Source organism: Spermophilus citellus (assembly GCF_964194105.1).
Source record: "Spermophilus citellus genome assembly, chromosome: 8".
In the NCBI taxonomy this organism is placed as follows: domain Eukaryota; kingdom Metazoa; phylum Chordata; class Mammalia; order Rodentia; family Sciuridae; genus Spermophilus; species Spermophilus citellus.
Window position 1 is genome coordinate 128,159,531 of NC_138189.1, and position 16,102 is coordinate 128,175,632.

General features: G+C 32.4%; 1 protein-coding gene across 3 annotated transcripts in view; it reads left to right on the plus strand.

Annotated features, from left to right (window-relative positions):
• The window catches only part of FBXW7 (F-box and WD repeat domain containing 7), a 192,695-nt gene that overhangs the window by 62,785 nt on the left and 113,808 nt on the right, over positions 1-16,102 (plus strand). The window lies entirely within an intron of this gene.

A 16,102-nucleotide genomic window follows, 5' to 3' on the forward strand; every position in this document is an offset into this window, starting at 1 on the left:
AGAGATAAATAGGTTTATTTGATTAGCTAAAGGAGATTATAATTGTATGTATATAAAGAAATATTTAAGGATAAGTATTGGTTTCTTTTATTAATGTGTTTGCAGTAATGCATATTTGACCAAATATTGTTTCTAAAACCAATTATTCAACAATTACACTATTATGTTTACTATGTATTTATAAAATAAGTGTAACATTTTTAGGAGCAAATGATGTTGTAAATTGTTAAGCAGATTTCTACTACTTTAAAATGTAGTAACTGATTTCTGGGCACATATTAAGTATAAAAATGACTTATTGTCATTTTTCCCTATTGATGCTTATATTTCAGTTAGAGGAAATCAATTGTCTTTGTATTACATATACTTATGACTCACATTTCATTTTTGCAACTTTATTAATTTTGAGTGACTTTTTTTTTTGAGATTCAGTTCACATGCTAGAAAATTCTTCCCTGAGTATACAATTCAGTGATAGTTTAGTATATTCAGACTTGTAGGATCATTACTACTACATAAGCTTAGGATGTTGTCATCACTCTTGTCATGTCCTCACACCTTCACACCTCCACACCTCCCAGCCCTAGGTAGCACTTAGTAGACTTTCTGTTTTTATGAACATTTTATAAAGATAGCATCATAAAATATTTATCCTTTGGTGTCTGGCTCCTTTCACTTAGCAAAATATTTTCAGTTTGTAGTATGTATCAGTATTTCATTCATTTTTATGACTGAATAATATTCCATTATATATATATATATATATATATATATATATATATATATATATATATATCACATTTTGTTTATCTATTCATCAGTCGATGTATTGACTATTAGGAATACTTCTTCTGTGAATATACTTGTGTAAGTTTTTGTATGGATATGTTTTCATTTCTTTTGTGAACATATTACAAGGGAGGTTTTATTAAAAAAAAAAAAACAGCTACAATGTGAAAAAACTTAAGCAAAATCAGCTATTGCATACCATAAAGGAGACATTGTTTACAGTTTGAGTTCAGACAAACCTAATATAACAATACAAAACAGATACCAAATAGCCCTTTGATCTATGTAAATGGGGTGGATTTCTCCAAGTAATGGTATTATGATTTTTTGAGTGTTTGAGGAACTGTCAAAATGACTGTGCCATTTTATTCTCCCACCAAGTATGTGTGAAGAATGTTCTAGTTCCTCCACATCCTTATAGTCGTCTATTACATTTTAGTCATCCTAGTTGGTGAGAAGTAGTATCTCTGTGGTTTTAATTTTCTTTTCGATGACTTTCTTTTGTGTGGTAGGCATCATTTCATGTGCTTTTGACCATTTGTTTGCCTTCTTTGGAGAAATATCTGTTCAAATCTTCACCAGTTAAAACTGGGTTGTCTTTTTAAATGTTGAATTATAAATGTTCTTTATATGTTATAAATACTAGACCCTGACCAGATCTGTGATTTGCAGTATTCCCCCCTATTCTGTGGATTATCTCTTTACTTTCTTGATGGTGTCATGAAGTCCAGAAGTTTTAAATTTTGATTAAGTTCAGTTTATCTGTTTTTTTCTTTTGTTTCTTGTACTTTTGGTGTCATATTACAAATTTATTTTTAAATAAATATTCATTGACAGTCTAGATCTATGACAAGGGTTTAATTATCATAGGACTAAAAAAACACGGGCGTTTTCTGTGTTTGACAGCGAAAGCCCAAAGGAAGCAATTATTCTTGTATTTGTGCTTCAATTCCTCAGCTAATTGTATTCAGCAAAACCTTATGTTTGATCCCATGTGTTACAGTGAAAATATTATTTGTGTGTGATTTGTTTATTAATATTAGTATTGTGAATTTATGTTTAGTTTTTTGGTCTGGAGAAAGGAAGGGTCTTTTTAAATAATTTATCACAGTAATTCTAACATTTGATTTCATATCTTAATCATTACCTTTTAAGTTTAAGTTCTTTTTATCTTTTATGTGAAGAGGGAATAGATATTTAGAATTTTATTGATTTTAATTTTGTGCAGATTATGTGTAGGCAAAAGTATTTTGAATTTTTGTAATTCTAGCTATGGAGTAAATAAAAATTTCCTCTGAATTATTAAGTATGTATCTTTTTTTTTTTTTTTTTTTTTTTTTGGTACTGGGGATTGAACTCAGGGTCACATAATCATTGAGCCACATCCCCAACCCTTTTTATTTTTTTATTTTGAGATAGGGTCTCGCTAAGGTGCTCAGGGCCTTGTTAAGTAGCTGAGGCTGGCCTTGAAATATTGGATCCTCCTGCCTCAGCCTCTGAGATGCTTGGATTAGTGTGTAACACTGCAACCAGCTTAAGCACATATCTTTAACATTTTTATAAGACCAGTTTAATTTCTTATTCTGATTATTATGTGACTTCTGCTCTTGAATGAGAAATGAACCACATGAGATTTGTTTTTGCCTCTTTTTTTGACTGAGTACATTTTTCAACTTGCATGTGGATTGGGTGGCCAAAAATTGGTTTGAGATATCAGAAGACAGAACATGGGGCTGACAGAACAGTTAAACTTTAGTAGAGAGAAACCCTGAAAGCAAGATAATATCAGAGGAAATGAGCCATACATCTGAGTATCATTTCTACCCAGTTATGTGGCTGACCACCAAATTATGAAGGGGCTGAAATATCCTCTAGGGTTTTTGCTACCCAACCCCTTAAAATTTCACTCTTAATAGAGCTATTTTAGAATGGAATTCCCTGTGTGTCCAACTATATGATTCTCTGAAAGTAGAGATGGGACTGTGGTAGCAATCCAGCATAGTATGATTATGTTCTCATTTTTAGTTAAGTAAATGGTTGTGTATGACATGATTTGCCCAATACAATATTGTGTACTGAGAAATGTCTGTCTTGCCTGGAGTTCAGATGTGTTCACTTCTTAATAGTGTCTCTGTGCTATGATGGATCATGGACAGCTGATCCATTCTTTTTAGTCACCTAAGTGGATATATATCGTCTACCTCTGGAGTTCAGAATGTCAAAATTTGGCAAGTGAAAATTTTGATTAGATTGTCTCCCAGAGGGCGAAAATAGTTGTGCCAGTAAAGTTTATTTTTGAGCCCTTTGTCAGTCTACTTAGAAATATGAATATTTTAAATATCAAATTATTGATAATTTCCTGAACATTTGCTCTCTTTTCTTATAGGCATGGAGAGGGTAGGGGTAGAGGGGAAAAAATCCCACTGGAAACTGAGTACCATTCAATTTCATCTTGCATCTGGGAATCCTAAATTCTACAGTATAATTTTATCTTTTAAGTGTATTTTAGATTCTTTAATTAATTTGTCTCCAGATTGTTTATTAGGATTCTACTGTAAAAATAGGCTTCAGATTTTATTTTCTCTACCTCATATTCATCTTCTAAGTTTTTAATTTAAACACATTTAGGTTTATTGAGATATAATTAATGCATAATTTGATGACTTATTTATGTGCACATGAAACCATCATTAAATTTAAGGTAGTAAGTGTGTACATTAACCTTGAAAGCCTTTTTGTAACTTTGTAATGTCCCCCTTTCTCCCTTCCCAGGCAACCCTTAACTTGCTTTCTGTCACTATAAATTATTTTTCTACAATGTTATATAAGTAGAATCAGATAATGGGTCTCAAGTCTGGCTTATTTCCTCCTGCTTAATAAATCTGAGATTCATTCATATTTTTTTACATGGACTATTAATACTTTATTTTTGTTGGGTATTCCTTTTTTTTTTTAACCTTTTTTCATTTACCTTTTGCTAAATTGGGTTGTTTACCGTTTTTGGCTGTTACGGATAAAGAGGCCCCAAACATTTATGTGCAGTTGTTATGTAGACATATGTTTTTATTTCTCCTGAGAGGAATGGCAGAGTAATACAGTAGGTGTATGTTTTCCTTTATAGGAAATCTCCAAACTTTTCAAAGTGGTTGTATCTTACTGCTAACAGTGTATTACTGCTAGCATCTAGTCATTCAGCATCCTCAGAACATTTGTTGTGGTCAGTTATTTTAATTTTACTTGTTTTAGTGGTTAGGTAATGACATCCCATTGGGGCATTATTCTCATTTTCCTAATGAATAATGATGTTGCACATTGCTGCTTATGTGTATTTGCTATTCCTGTATCTTCTTTTGTTGAAACATTTTCTCAGATGTTAAAAAATTTTTTGGGGGGTTGTCACTGAGGTGCGAGAGTACTTAATATAGTCTAGATATAAGCCCTTTGAACATCTATTTGCAAGTTTTTCTGAGTTTATGGCTAGCTTTTTTATTTTTTAAACAATGTCTTAAGTTCAAAAGTCTTTTATTGTTTTCCTGAAGAACAGTCTATACTTTTACTTTTGTCTTTTGTGCTTTTAGTATTGTATTTTGGTAAACTGAAAGATGTCCACCTTCTAATTTCCAAAAACTGTGTATTTTATCTTACATGGCTGAAGGAACTCTGCATACATGATTAAATTAAGGACTTGAGGCGGGGAGGTTATCCTGGATTATTCAAGCAAGCCAGTGTAATCAGAGAGTCCTCATAAGTGAGTGAAAAGGTCAAGGCAGACAAGAGATGGGAGACTAATGCACAGGCTGGAATGATGTGCTTTTGAAGGGGGAAGAAGGGACCAAGAGAACTAAGGAATTCAGATAGCTTTCTAAGCAGTAACCAGAGCAAGGAAAGAGATGAACTTTGAGCTTCTGGAAAGAATACTGGCTGCTAATACCTTGATTTTGGTTCAGTCAAACTGATTTTGAATATTTGGTCTTAAGAACAGTGTAAGATAATAAATTTGCTATTCCATGCTACCAAATTTGTGGTAATTTGTTACAGCAGCCATAGAAAGCTAATTTTAGATTTTGGTACCTATATGTGGAGCACTGCTGTAACAAATGCCTAAAAATGTGGAGTGGCTTTGAAATTGGGGAATGGGTTTTGAGGAACATGAAAGAGAAAGCCTAGATTGCTTTGCATTTACTATTGGTAGAAAAACAGATGTTAAAGGTTTTGCTTGTGAGCCCTCAGAAGAGAGAGAGAAGCATGTAGAGAAAAACCATACCATTCTAGAGGATGGTGAAATCATCAAAGAACACTGTTGGAGGAAACATGGATGTTAAAGACCCTGATGATGAGGACCCAGAAGAAAGTCAGAAGCATGGTCAAGAAATTTCATATATTTTTTTTTAGAGAACACCCAAATCCTCATAAACAGAATGATTGTGGAAGTGTGAATGTTAAAAGCCACTGTTGAGAGCTCCCAAGGAAATGAGGAATATGTTAGTGGAAACTGGAGTTAAGGAGTTCCTTGTTAGATACAAAAAGCTTACCTAAATTCTATAGTTTATACTAGCTTTATTCTGTCTTATGTTGGTATGGTAACAATCGCTTGTGTATAAATTTGTTGTTCTATCTGTACTTGCATAAAGTAGTTTTAATTAGTGTGATGGTTATATTTTTACATAAATTACACTAATGTTTCAATAACATTTTTTGAGCAAACATCTTAGGTAGACTGCATATATTTATTCTTGAAATACCTTTATCACTAAAGAAAGACATTTTGTAGCTTTCTTTTGTGTGAACAGATATGTAAAAAAGTAATTTGCTTTAAAATTCTGGATTTCCCTTTTCATTTAAGTATTTTGATTTTATAATTAAAATGATTATTTTGCAAAAATACATACATTAGTTTCATTTAGCTTATTATTGAAGAAAATTATTTGGAATTTTGAGGTGTATTTTTAGAATAAGTTTAAATGGTTATGTTTGTTAATGTGTACTATTTATTAGTGGATGTTAATTTTTTCTTCTGGATTCTAGATTTTGTTTTCTTGGTTTTTGGAAGGAGATATGTAAAAGTAATAATTACTATATTTTGAATCATTATTAAGTTGAAATTCAGTGCTGAAATTTAATGTAAAATTTAATGCTATTTAGTGTGGACTTCCTAAATATTATAGTTCCCTCTTCTGTCTTTTCTGAGCTACTGCACCATGTTAATTTTTTCAGATTTTTTTTTCAACAAGTGTTTCAAAATTACTGGTAGACTTAAATTTTTATTTCTCTGGAGTTAGAATTCCTGTGTTTGTTAATTATATTTCTGATGAGGTTAGAATTTGGAGTTTAATTATCAAAAGTTATTTGTAGGAAATATGGGAGATTGGGCTACAAGATAATGACACAAAACCACATGGACAGTTACATAATTTGAGCAACTAAAATGATTTTTGAAAGTCAGTGACATGGGGGAAAAGAGGACCAATTGAGTTGCTTTTAAGATTTAAGATATATAGTAGCCTTATGCAAAGAGGGATTCTCCTTTGAATTCTGTTTAGATTAAGTTAGGTAGAAAAGACATTTTTGAGACATTCTGGAAAAGTTAAAAAATATTGACTTATTAGTTAAGATCGTGGAAGTACAGTTAATTTGTTGTGTGTGTAGGGTGATTTTGTGAGTATGAAAGGCTCTGGCCAAATTAAAGATCCGTAAGGATGTATGAGGGCGAGAATGGTATTGACATGATGCCTGGGATTTGGTTTAAAATACCTTAAAAAAGAATCAAAGATAAAGCAGTACTGGCACTATTTTGAATAAGTGTTGATCATAGGTGATAAGTGTGTAAATAGGGGTTCATTATACTCTCTTCTTGCAGATATTTGAAATTTTTCCTTTAAAAAATTCAAATTTTTATTTACTGACAACACATGTTTTTGCTGGCATTACTCTCAATATTTAAAAAATGTTCTTAAAATAAAAAAAATATTTACATTTCGATTAAGGAAATGAGACTTCCCAGTCATTTCTTTCTTCCTCCTGTATTTTTTTCTTCTTGGCAGTTGGCACCATCTGCTGTAGTAAATATTTGTTTTGTTTGTTATGTATCTTCTCCCCTGGAAATAAGTTCAGTGAAGCCAAAAGGGTTTTTTGTCTCTCTTGCATGTTGCTACATCTTCATTAGTCATACCTGCTTAGCACATGGGAGATACTTAAATATTTGAAGAATGAATGAATGAATGAATGAATGGGACTCATAAGTCTAGAGAAGACTTGGGGTTTGGCCAAGGAGAGGACCAAAGAGAGTCTGTTTGTGAATTAACAGATTCTCTTAATTTTGGTTATCTACTACTTTAAAAAAAATAGATGGTAGCACTTTTGTTAAATACATCTGATAATAATTGGGCTCATGTATTGAAAATGACAGCGAAAATTAAAAAACATTTTATATTTGATATCCTAAAATGAGTATTACTTTTTTAATAACAAATGTAAGCCTTGATTTAAGAAAAAATGTGTGCAAACGTTTCTAATGAATCTCAATTTGTTTTGGTCTCAGGACACCTTTAAACTCTTAAAAACTACTGAAAACCCTAAGGAGCTCTTTAAAATTGTGGGTTATATCTTTTAATATTTACCTTATTGTAAAATAAAAATAAAAAGTTTAAAATGTATTGATTTATTAAATTCATTGAAAAATAACATCCAATTACATGTTCATACAATTAACATGTCTTTTGGGGAAAATTACTATATTTTCCTGAAAGAAACAGAAAAAAAAATTAATGAAAAGAATGGCATTCTTTTTCATTTCTGCAAATGAAAAAGTCTAGCTTAGTGGAAGACATTTGTATTCTCATTTGCCTCTGTGTTCAAACAGGTTGGATATTACATGCCATGTAGTCCGAGTAAAACTTTACTTTATATATACTCGTAAAATAGATGGAGACTAAAAACATAAGTGATATCTCAGTATTGTAAAAATATTTTTGATCTCATAGAGTCCATATAAGAGTCATAGGAACCCACAAGTCCACATTTTGAGAATTGTTGGAGTCTTCTCTCAAAGGGTACTATATATAACAACATATGGTTATTTTTAAATGAAAGAATAATTGTTTTTTTAAATACAATAATATCAGATAAGTTTTTGACATTTAGAATTACTTGCAGTTAAGGGAGAAAGTATCTTTGAAATGCCATTAAGCTTATTGAAGAAGTAGCATGATACTTAATTAATTGTCATTAATGAACAAATATTAATGTCTCCTCTACTTTTTAAACATATCTATGGCTAAATTTAAATACTGCTTTTTTGGTAAGCAATATTATGCTGCTTTTTGGGTAATTTTTAATGGTTAATCCTTGTTGGTTTGCTTACTATCTAAATAGAGAATCAGTAGTACATTAGATTAGCTGACATGGAAGGAAAATTATAAATGAAGAAAATAGCTGTTATTGCTTATAAGCTAATTTGGTTAAAAATAATCTGAGAGACAAGGAATATTGGTGGGGGTGACAAGGAAGATAAAGCATTGCAAGTCGAGATATTTCAGAAGCATTCTCTTCTTTTGGATATTTTATTTCATGGTTTCGTTCAGAAACAGTAGTGATGCTGAGGAGGTAGTAAAATAACTTATTTTCATTAAGAGGAGTATGCGTTTGGTAGAGTTGTTTAATTGGTACTTGTCTGTTAATATTAGACAATGATTTATTTATAGGCTTCTGCTGATTATAAAATTCATAAAAATCTCAAGCTATTAAGGGCATGTTGTGCATTCATTGGCAATATAAATTGTGTCAGATTTTAATACTTGGTACTTATTTTTACATTAGTATGATGTATTAATTTTTTCATTACCTCTTTCAGCTTCCCCATGTCACACATTTGCTAAAGTAATGCATCAGCAGCAATAGGACCTTTTTCTCTAACATGTCTAACATGCACCTGAGATTATCTAGAGCAGAGTGATAGCTAGATTTTAGAAGTTCTTTTGTTAAATCATATAAGAAACTTAAACTGATAGTACTTCATGTTTTCCATATAAAGTGCTCTTTCGATGAATAGTTTGTATAGCAGCAGCACAGCAAAGGCAGACTTCTTGGCAATACCAGCACAATTGCATCTGCAGATGAGGCTTTAAAATTCTGTGCAGCAGACAGTACCTCCAGCAGGCGAGTAAAAGGTTACTGCATTATTTTGCTTGTTTGTTTCCATAGACCTTATCTACAAAAGTTTTTTTTTTTTTTAAATCAGTGTGAAGTGCATGCCTATTTTTTTAGATATTCTGGAAGAATTGATTTAAGTATAACATGAATATCAAAAGGGCAGTACAAGGTGAAGGCAGAGGCAATATTGGCTCTTTTAGCTTTAAACCAGGGAAGAAATTGAATACAATACATACACAAATGAGGAAGCTTTCAATGCCACAGAAAATATGAAGTTTTAAAAATATATATTTTAAATGGAGATGTTTTATTACACTCAGTTTCTTGACCATCTTTTCCCAAAAAGGTGTTGTTAACAAGGATTGGCAAGTCACAGGTCTGTGACTGTTTATTAAGTTATAATTATTTGAAGTATGATTATTTGAGATGGTGAAGTATTTATAGTAATGTGATATTCCTTGTTGTGGGTTATAATTACATGATGTAAATAATTATATTATTGGGAAAGGTAGAATGCTTAAATATAAAAGATACTAGAAAATGGCTAACATTCTTAATACTATTTCTTATGTTTTTGAGTGGTTTGTGGTATTAAAAAAATCTAATGAAATGCAAATAACCAAATGAGAAGATTCAATAATCAAAACAGATTCTTGATGCCTTTTTACTTATTATTAATAACCTATCTAGATAGCCACATGTCTTTTTCTTCTTATTAAAACTCTTTTAACATTTATGATAGCAGGGGCTTCCTTGGACTATCTTGCTGTTTATTTTTATCATTATCTGCACTGTTATTTTTCTATAGGATTGTATTTCTCATTACTTCTCAAGTCTAAGCACAGTATTCAGAAGGATTTTTTTACTCTGCATCTTATTCAACCACCCTCCTGCCCTTTCCCACCAACCCTTAAAGATGAGCTACTTTGTGTAGCTACTACCTAAAATTTGTTTGCTAAGAAAATACTTAGGTTTATGTTTCTGTTTCTTACTCAATTTTATATTAAATAATAAGATTGAAAAAAATTCTGTAAATTAATCTATAGTATAGAAATAAAATCAGTTGATTTTTCTTACTGTGAGTATTTGGCAGGCTTCTTGAATTGTAGAGTCATAAAAGGTCAGCAGTTCTGATTGGTAAGTTAAAGAATCCGTTCAGTAATTTGCTCCCTGTTGTTTCTCAAAGCAATGCTGCAGCAGTTCTTTTCCAGATATTGAGCGGTTCTTGAACGGTGTGTGTGGGGACAGCAAGGGGTGGGGCTCATTCTTGTTGGTTGTTGAAATAGTGTGCATTTACAAAGGGAACAGGTTGGATAGGCTGAGCTGAAGGAGTAGGCAAACAGATCTAAACTGATGGAAGACAGAAATAGTGGTTAGTATAATTTTTAGGATGTCTTACCTTGAGTTTGTTCCTTTGTTAAGTACTTGGGCTTTAATATAAAACAGTTTGAAATATTAAAGCACCTTACCTTATGTCTGAAGAGTAGCCAGGAGTGTTCTGTTTCTAATATCCAGTTTTTCTTGGCGATGAGTTTGTGGCTGGTATCATCTGTGGGGAAGCTGTTGTTTTATTCTTTTTTAGCAGTGTTTCTTTTAGCCGGAGAGCTGCAGAATGAGGCAGTTAGCCAATTTTGAGTATATACGGGACATTACCAGTTCTGATTTTTTAAGTCAAATTCTCATCTAATGAGCAAGCCAATGTGTGGCTGTGGCTGCAGCATTATTTCTTCTTTAATGAAGAGGTTGAGCCGTTCGACCTGCTGCTCCGATCTTTTCTCTTGTAGCCATACATCAGACCAGTTGCAGAGATTATCCATCGAATGTCCCAGACAACCAAAGGTAACTACATAGATTTATTTCAAATAAAAATATACAATTAAAATGGCTGCATTATAACTAGGGCCAAATTATTAAAAAGAAAAGACCAATTAAAGATGTTCTTAGCAGTTTTCTTGACCTTGCAGTAGCTATCCAATATCATTTTGTCATCATCAGATTGTGTAGCAATGGAAATGCACTGCAGTAATTGATTTTGTAATAGGATCAGGTGATTTACTAGCTGCACTGACAACCACTTGCTTGCTTGCTCTGAGCTGTGGAGCACTCTAATGGATGTTGTGATTGCAGCCTGGAGTTGATCTGAGACTGCTGGTCACTTAAAGCAGCAGCAGCATTTATTTTTGAAATGAGAAAAATTAAATATTTTTCTCTTATTTTCTTTTTTGCTTTAAGTTTTGGATAACCACAATAATTTCATAATTAATTTGAGTATCCTCATGAAATTTTAGAAATTGCATGTTATTTCACTCATCAATTCATAAAAAGTTAATTGGTATGATTAACCTTGAATAGAATAAAACATCGTCTCTCTGTTTCCTATTTCTAGCTTAGCATCAACATGTGTATCAACATACTCTGGTCTTGACATCAGAGCACTGTCTTAAGATTTAAGAATTTATGTTTAAATATCCTGTGTTATCTAAGTGACGTAGAATATCCTTAACATTTATAGATTTCATCAGTTTCAAACTCTTAACTATAATTATAATGTTGGAATTATGATAAATTCTTGATCTAGCAAATTGTGCTAGAAAATTGTTTCGTATCCTTTTTTGGTCTTTTGCTCTCAGTGATTTCATGGATACAAGAATATTAAGAAATCTGAGGTGTATCATTTCTTTTTTTTTTTTAAAGAGAGAGAGAGAGCGAGCGAGAGAGAGAGAATTTTTTTTAACTATTTTTGTTTTAGTTATCGGCGGACATAACATCTTTGTTTTTTTTGTATGTGGTGCTGAGGATCGAACCCGGGCCGCACGCATTCCAGGCGAGCGCGCTACCGCTTGAGCCACATCCCCAGCCCAAGGTGTATCATTTCTAAAGGATACTGACGAAAACATTAGTAGCCATTTTAAAGTAATGTTTAAGGATATAGCAAATTCAAAGCAATATGTAGGGTAATGTAATATCAAAATTATAAAATTTAAAGTGATTAATTTTGGGGGGGACATTTCTTATTTTCCATAGAATTGAAGATTTCATAAGAAGAATGGTATTAATCATGGTCTTTGGCAATTTTATTAACATGAACAACCTTTTAGGGAGCAAAACCTTCGGGCTGCCAAACATTTTAAGACTAGTTCCTCAACATTTTAGGTTAAAATATACACAATGTCTTTGTTGGTTTAGATCATAACATTTTATTTCTGTATTTAGGAACAGAGAGGTAGATACAAAATCTTGCAAGAAGTTGTAGGGATGGGAAACTCCAAGAAATCATGCAGCTCTGGTCTGGAAACCTGTTTTTGGTACCTACGGCTAAGCCACCTGGGAAAATCATAAAGTTATTATATTTTATTAATGTTTTTGTTTTTATCTTTCATGCTTTTTGAACAACTTATTAATTACAAATGTAGAAGTATAGGATTAACTGTGTCTGTAGAATAGAATTACTGTTGTAGAAAGAAGTAAGATTCAGGTGCTAAGACCTTACCTACAATAAACTGCATTAGGAAAGCAAATGTCATCTCTTCCCTTTCCTCCTTCCCACACAACACCTCTACCTCTCTGACTAATATATATTAAAAATGTTTTGTACAGACCAGACACATACAAATATGGGCTTCTCTGTCATTCCCTATTTATGTTCTTACCATAGGATACTCTTTCCTAACCATGTGCAAAAACAAAATAACTAAAATTAGTAATTTGCCATGATAGAATCAAGCATAACATTGTCATTATATTAGAATCAAGCCACCACGTGAAGAGGGTGTCTTTCCTTTTCTGATGTAATCAAATCCTTGGCCTTAATATTTCTTGAAAGATGAAAATATTACTGCTATTGTTCTACACATTTTCCTGAATTTATATACTTTAAAAATTAATTGAAGAAGATGGTAAAGTAATTTAAACTGGAATTTGTAATTGTTTATTATTTAATAGGCAACTTTTTATCCCCCTCCACAATCCTCCATAAAACTTCTGTGACCATTGATAATAGGAACATAAAAATGTTAATATCATTTTGAGATTTGATCAAGGGTACATTTCCTTTATGTAAAAGTAATGGGATATTCACAAATTAATTATTGATATGTTTCACTGGAGTGGTTGGAGTGATCTACCTTGGCGTATTGTTTATTTTTTTGCCATGAATTGAGCAAATAGGAAGAAAGAAAATACCAGTATATGTTGATTACTTTTTTTTTTTAAAAGAATGATTATAAAAGACGATGTTATGATTGCTCTCTAATTAGACAGTATTTCATGTAAACTGAGTAGTAAACTTTTTGAAGTTCCTGCCCCAGTGGAGCTACCTTTTCTAAAGAGCCCCGAATCAAGCATTTAAAGGCTTAGATTGAATTAGGCTCTGCCACTAATCTGCTTGATGATCTTGATCAAATTATGAATGAACATTTTAAAGTATCCTAAACAGACTTTTAAAATGACCATTAGGGAGAAATTAGTTTACCCTTACCAGTGTGAGGTAGTTACAATAGTTGACCTGGAAGATATAGAAGTTGGAATTAAGTGAAAGGCTGAGATTTCTTAAAGAATCAGGTTGTAGATGATGTTTATGTCTCCTTTTAATCTTTCATATCTTTTGGGGGATGCAAGGATGCATAGTTTGCAAAAAGTGTTGGGGTGTGTGTGTGTGTGTGTGTGTGTGTTTTCTCTGCTGGGGAATGATCTCAGGGCCTAGCACATTTAGACAAGCGTTGTACCCTTGAGATATACACCCAGCTCTTGTTTTACCTTTTATGATATTTGGTAGTCAAAAATAGAATAGTTATCCTAGAAATTGTCTTAGTGGTTAAAAGAACAGACCTGGGATTAAATTCTGACATTGGTACTTGTTCATGTGACAGTGTTCTAAGACAATTTTATTAAAGTGTTTATTCAGTACCTAGCATGTTTTTAAGTAATCATTTTTCTAAAAAACGGTAGGCTATTGTTATCAAAACTCTGTGTATGTTTATTAGATAAGCTATGTATAGTCCCCTTTGTTGCTGAGCCAAAGAGTCTTGTGGGTTGGTTGAATTAGGTGCTTTAGCAGTGCTGGTCTTGTAATAATAATAACTTCTTTATTGAACTCTTACTTTGGACCAGGTGCTCTACTAAGCATTTCTGTGTTAATTATCGTGTTCATGAGAAAGATACTCTTAATTATTATTTTTAAAGGTGAGGACATTGAGACTTGAGAAGATTTTGCTAGGGAATAGCAGAACCAGTAATAAAACTTATATTTTAAAATGCTTTTTACTCCCCAAATTGTGGGTAGACTGCTGTACTTGGTGTACTTTTCCAAGTATTTGCACTTTTAGTTAAGCTGTGACTGTAGAAATGAAGCAAAATGCTGGTCTGAAGACATACAGTTACCTAATTTTGTATTTTGAATAAGAAGTAAGTTCACTTCTTACTCAGCAGTAATTTATCTGTAATAGTTACTCATGTAAATGAAGCATGCATTTACTCTAGAGTAGTTTTTCTCAAAGTGTGGTTCATAGGTCACTTACATCTGTATCACTCAGGGTGATGGTTAAAAGTACAAATTTACATCATGATCCATTGACAGAATCACTTGAATGGGATCCCGGGTTCTTCATTTTTAAATAAACTCCCTTCATGGTTCTTATGTATTCCAGTTTGAGAACCATTGGTATTGATAATGTGTTCCTGGTTCACCTATATGCACATTGTCCATCAGCTTTTCTTTCCTTAAGAATTCAAGGATAATTTTTAACAATCCTTCAGATTGTTAAAAACATGTAGTCATGTGAACGAATAAGCAGTCTCATATACTAATGATTAAATGTGAACTAGTTATTCTGTGCTAGTGATTTTAGGAACATGTTTATGTAGTATTAAAAGTATTCATAAACCTCGACTCAGTAACCCTACCTTTAGGGATTTATCCTAAGGAAATAACCAGAGATCCACAGGAAAATTGAGGCACAGGCATGTTCATACCAGTATCAATTATAATAGTGAAAACTGGAAACAATTCAGTTTCAAACATCAGAGAAACAGTAACATTATTTATTATATTCATTTGTTTGGACTACCACCCAGCCTTAAAACATCATATTGGGAAGATTATTACATACATAATAAAATGCTTATGACGGATATAAAAATCTCAAAGGAAGAAAGTAAAATTGTGATAATACTATATGCACTCAGTACATATAGAGTTAGGTTAAAACTAAAATTAAATGAAATTGTCATTTTTGTAGGCCAGAAATGGTTGAATGCCAGCATTTTCATTATAATACAGCACTAGCTTTTTTTTTTTTTTTTTTTTTAAGTTGTAGGTGGACACAGTGCCTTTATTTTATTTTTATGTGGTGCTGAGGATTGAACTCAGTGCCTCAGGCATGCTAGGTGAGCGCTTTATCCCTGAGCCACAACTCTGCGCGCCCTGGCACCAGCTTTAAAAGTTTGTATTCGTATTGTTGAGGAAAAGACCGGAAGGAAATACAACAAATTTATAAGGTAATTATCTCTGCATGGTGAGATTGTAGATAATTTAAAAATAATTCTTTACATGTTTTTATTTTCAAATTTTCTAAGTCTTAGATTTGACCCTTGTAATGAGGCAAAATAAATTTCTAACAAAAACAGTTATTGAAAACAGTTGGAAAGCTTCTGTGACAGCCCCAAGTAAAATTTTGGTAATCCTTTTAAGGAAGCATAAAAACCTCTCTGTTACTGATTTTTCTTAACTTTTTTTTTTATTTGATAATGAGTATATTTATGTATATTGAACATATACACCTGTGTTAGACAGTTTTCTGTTGCTGTAACAATTACCTGAGGTAAACAATCTAAAAACAGGAAAGTTTATTTTGATTTTTGGTTTCAGTTCATTGTTGACCCTGTAGCAAAATAGTATATCATGGCAGGGGAGTACACAGATGGCAGGCAAAGGGAGGAGGGGCCAAGGTTCCAGTATTCCCTTGAGTGCACTTTCCAATGACTTAATTTCCTTTCTCTAGGCCCCACCTACTGAAGGTTCCACCACTTCCCAACAGCACCACAGGCTAGCAATCAAGCTCAGTTACTTGGGAGGCTAATGCAGAAGGATCATAAATTGAAGGCCAGTCTGGAAAACTTAGCAAGAACTCACAGAAGTCTTTTATTGCTGAGTAATATTCCATTGTGT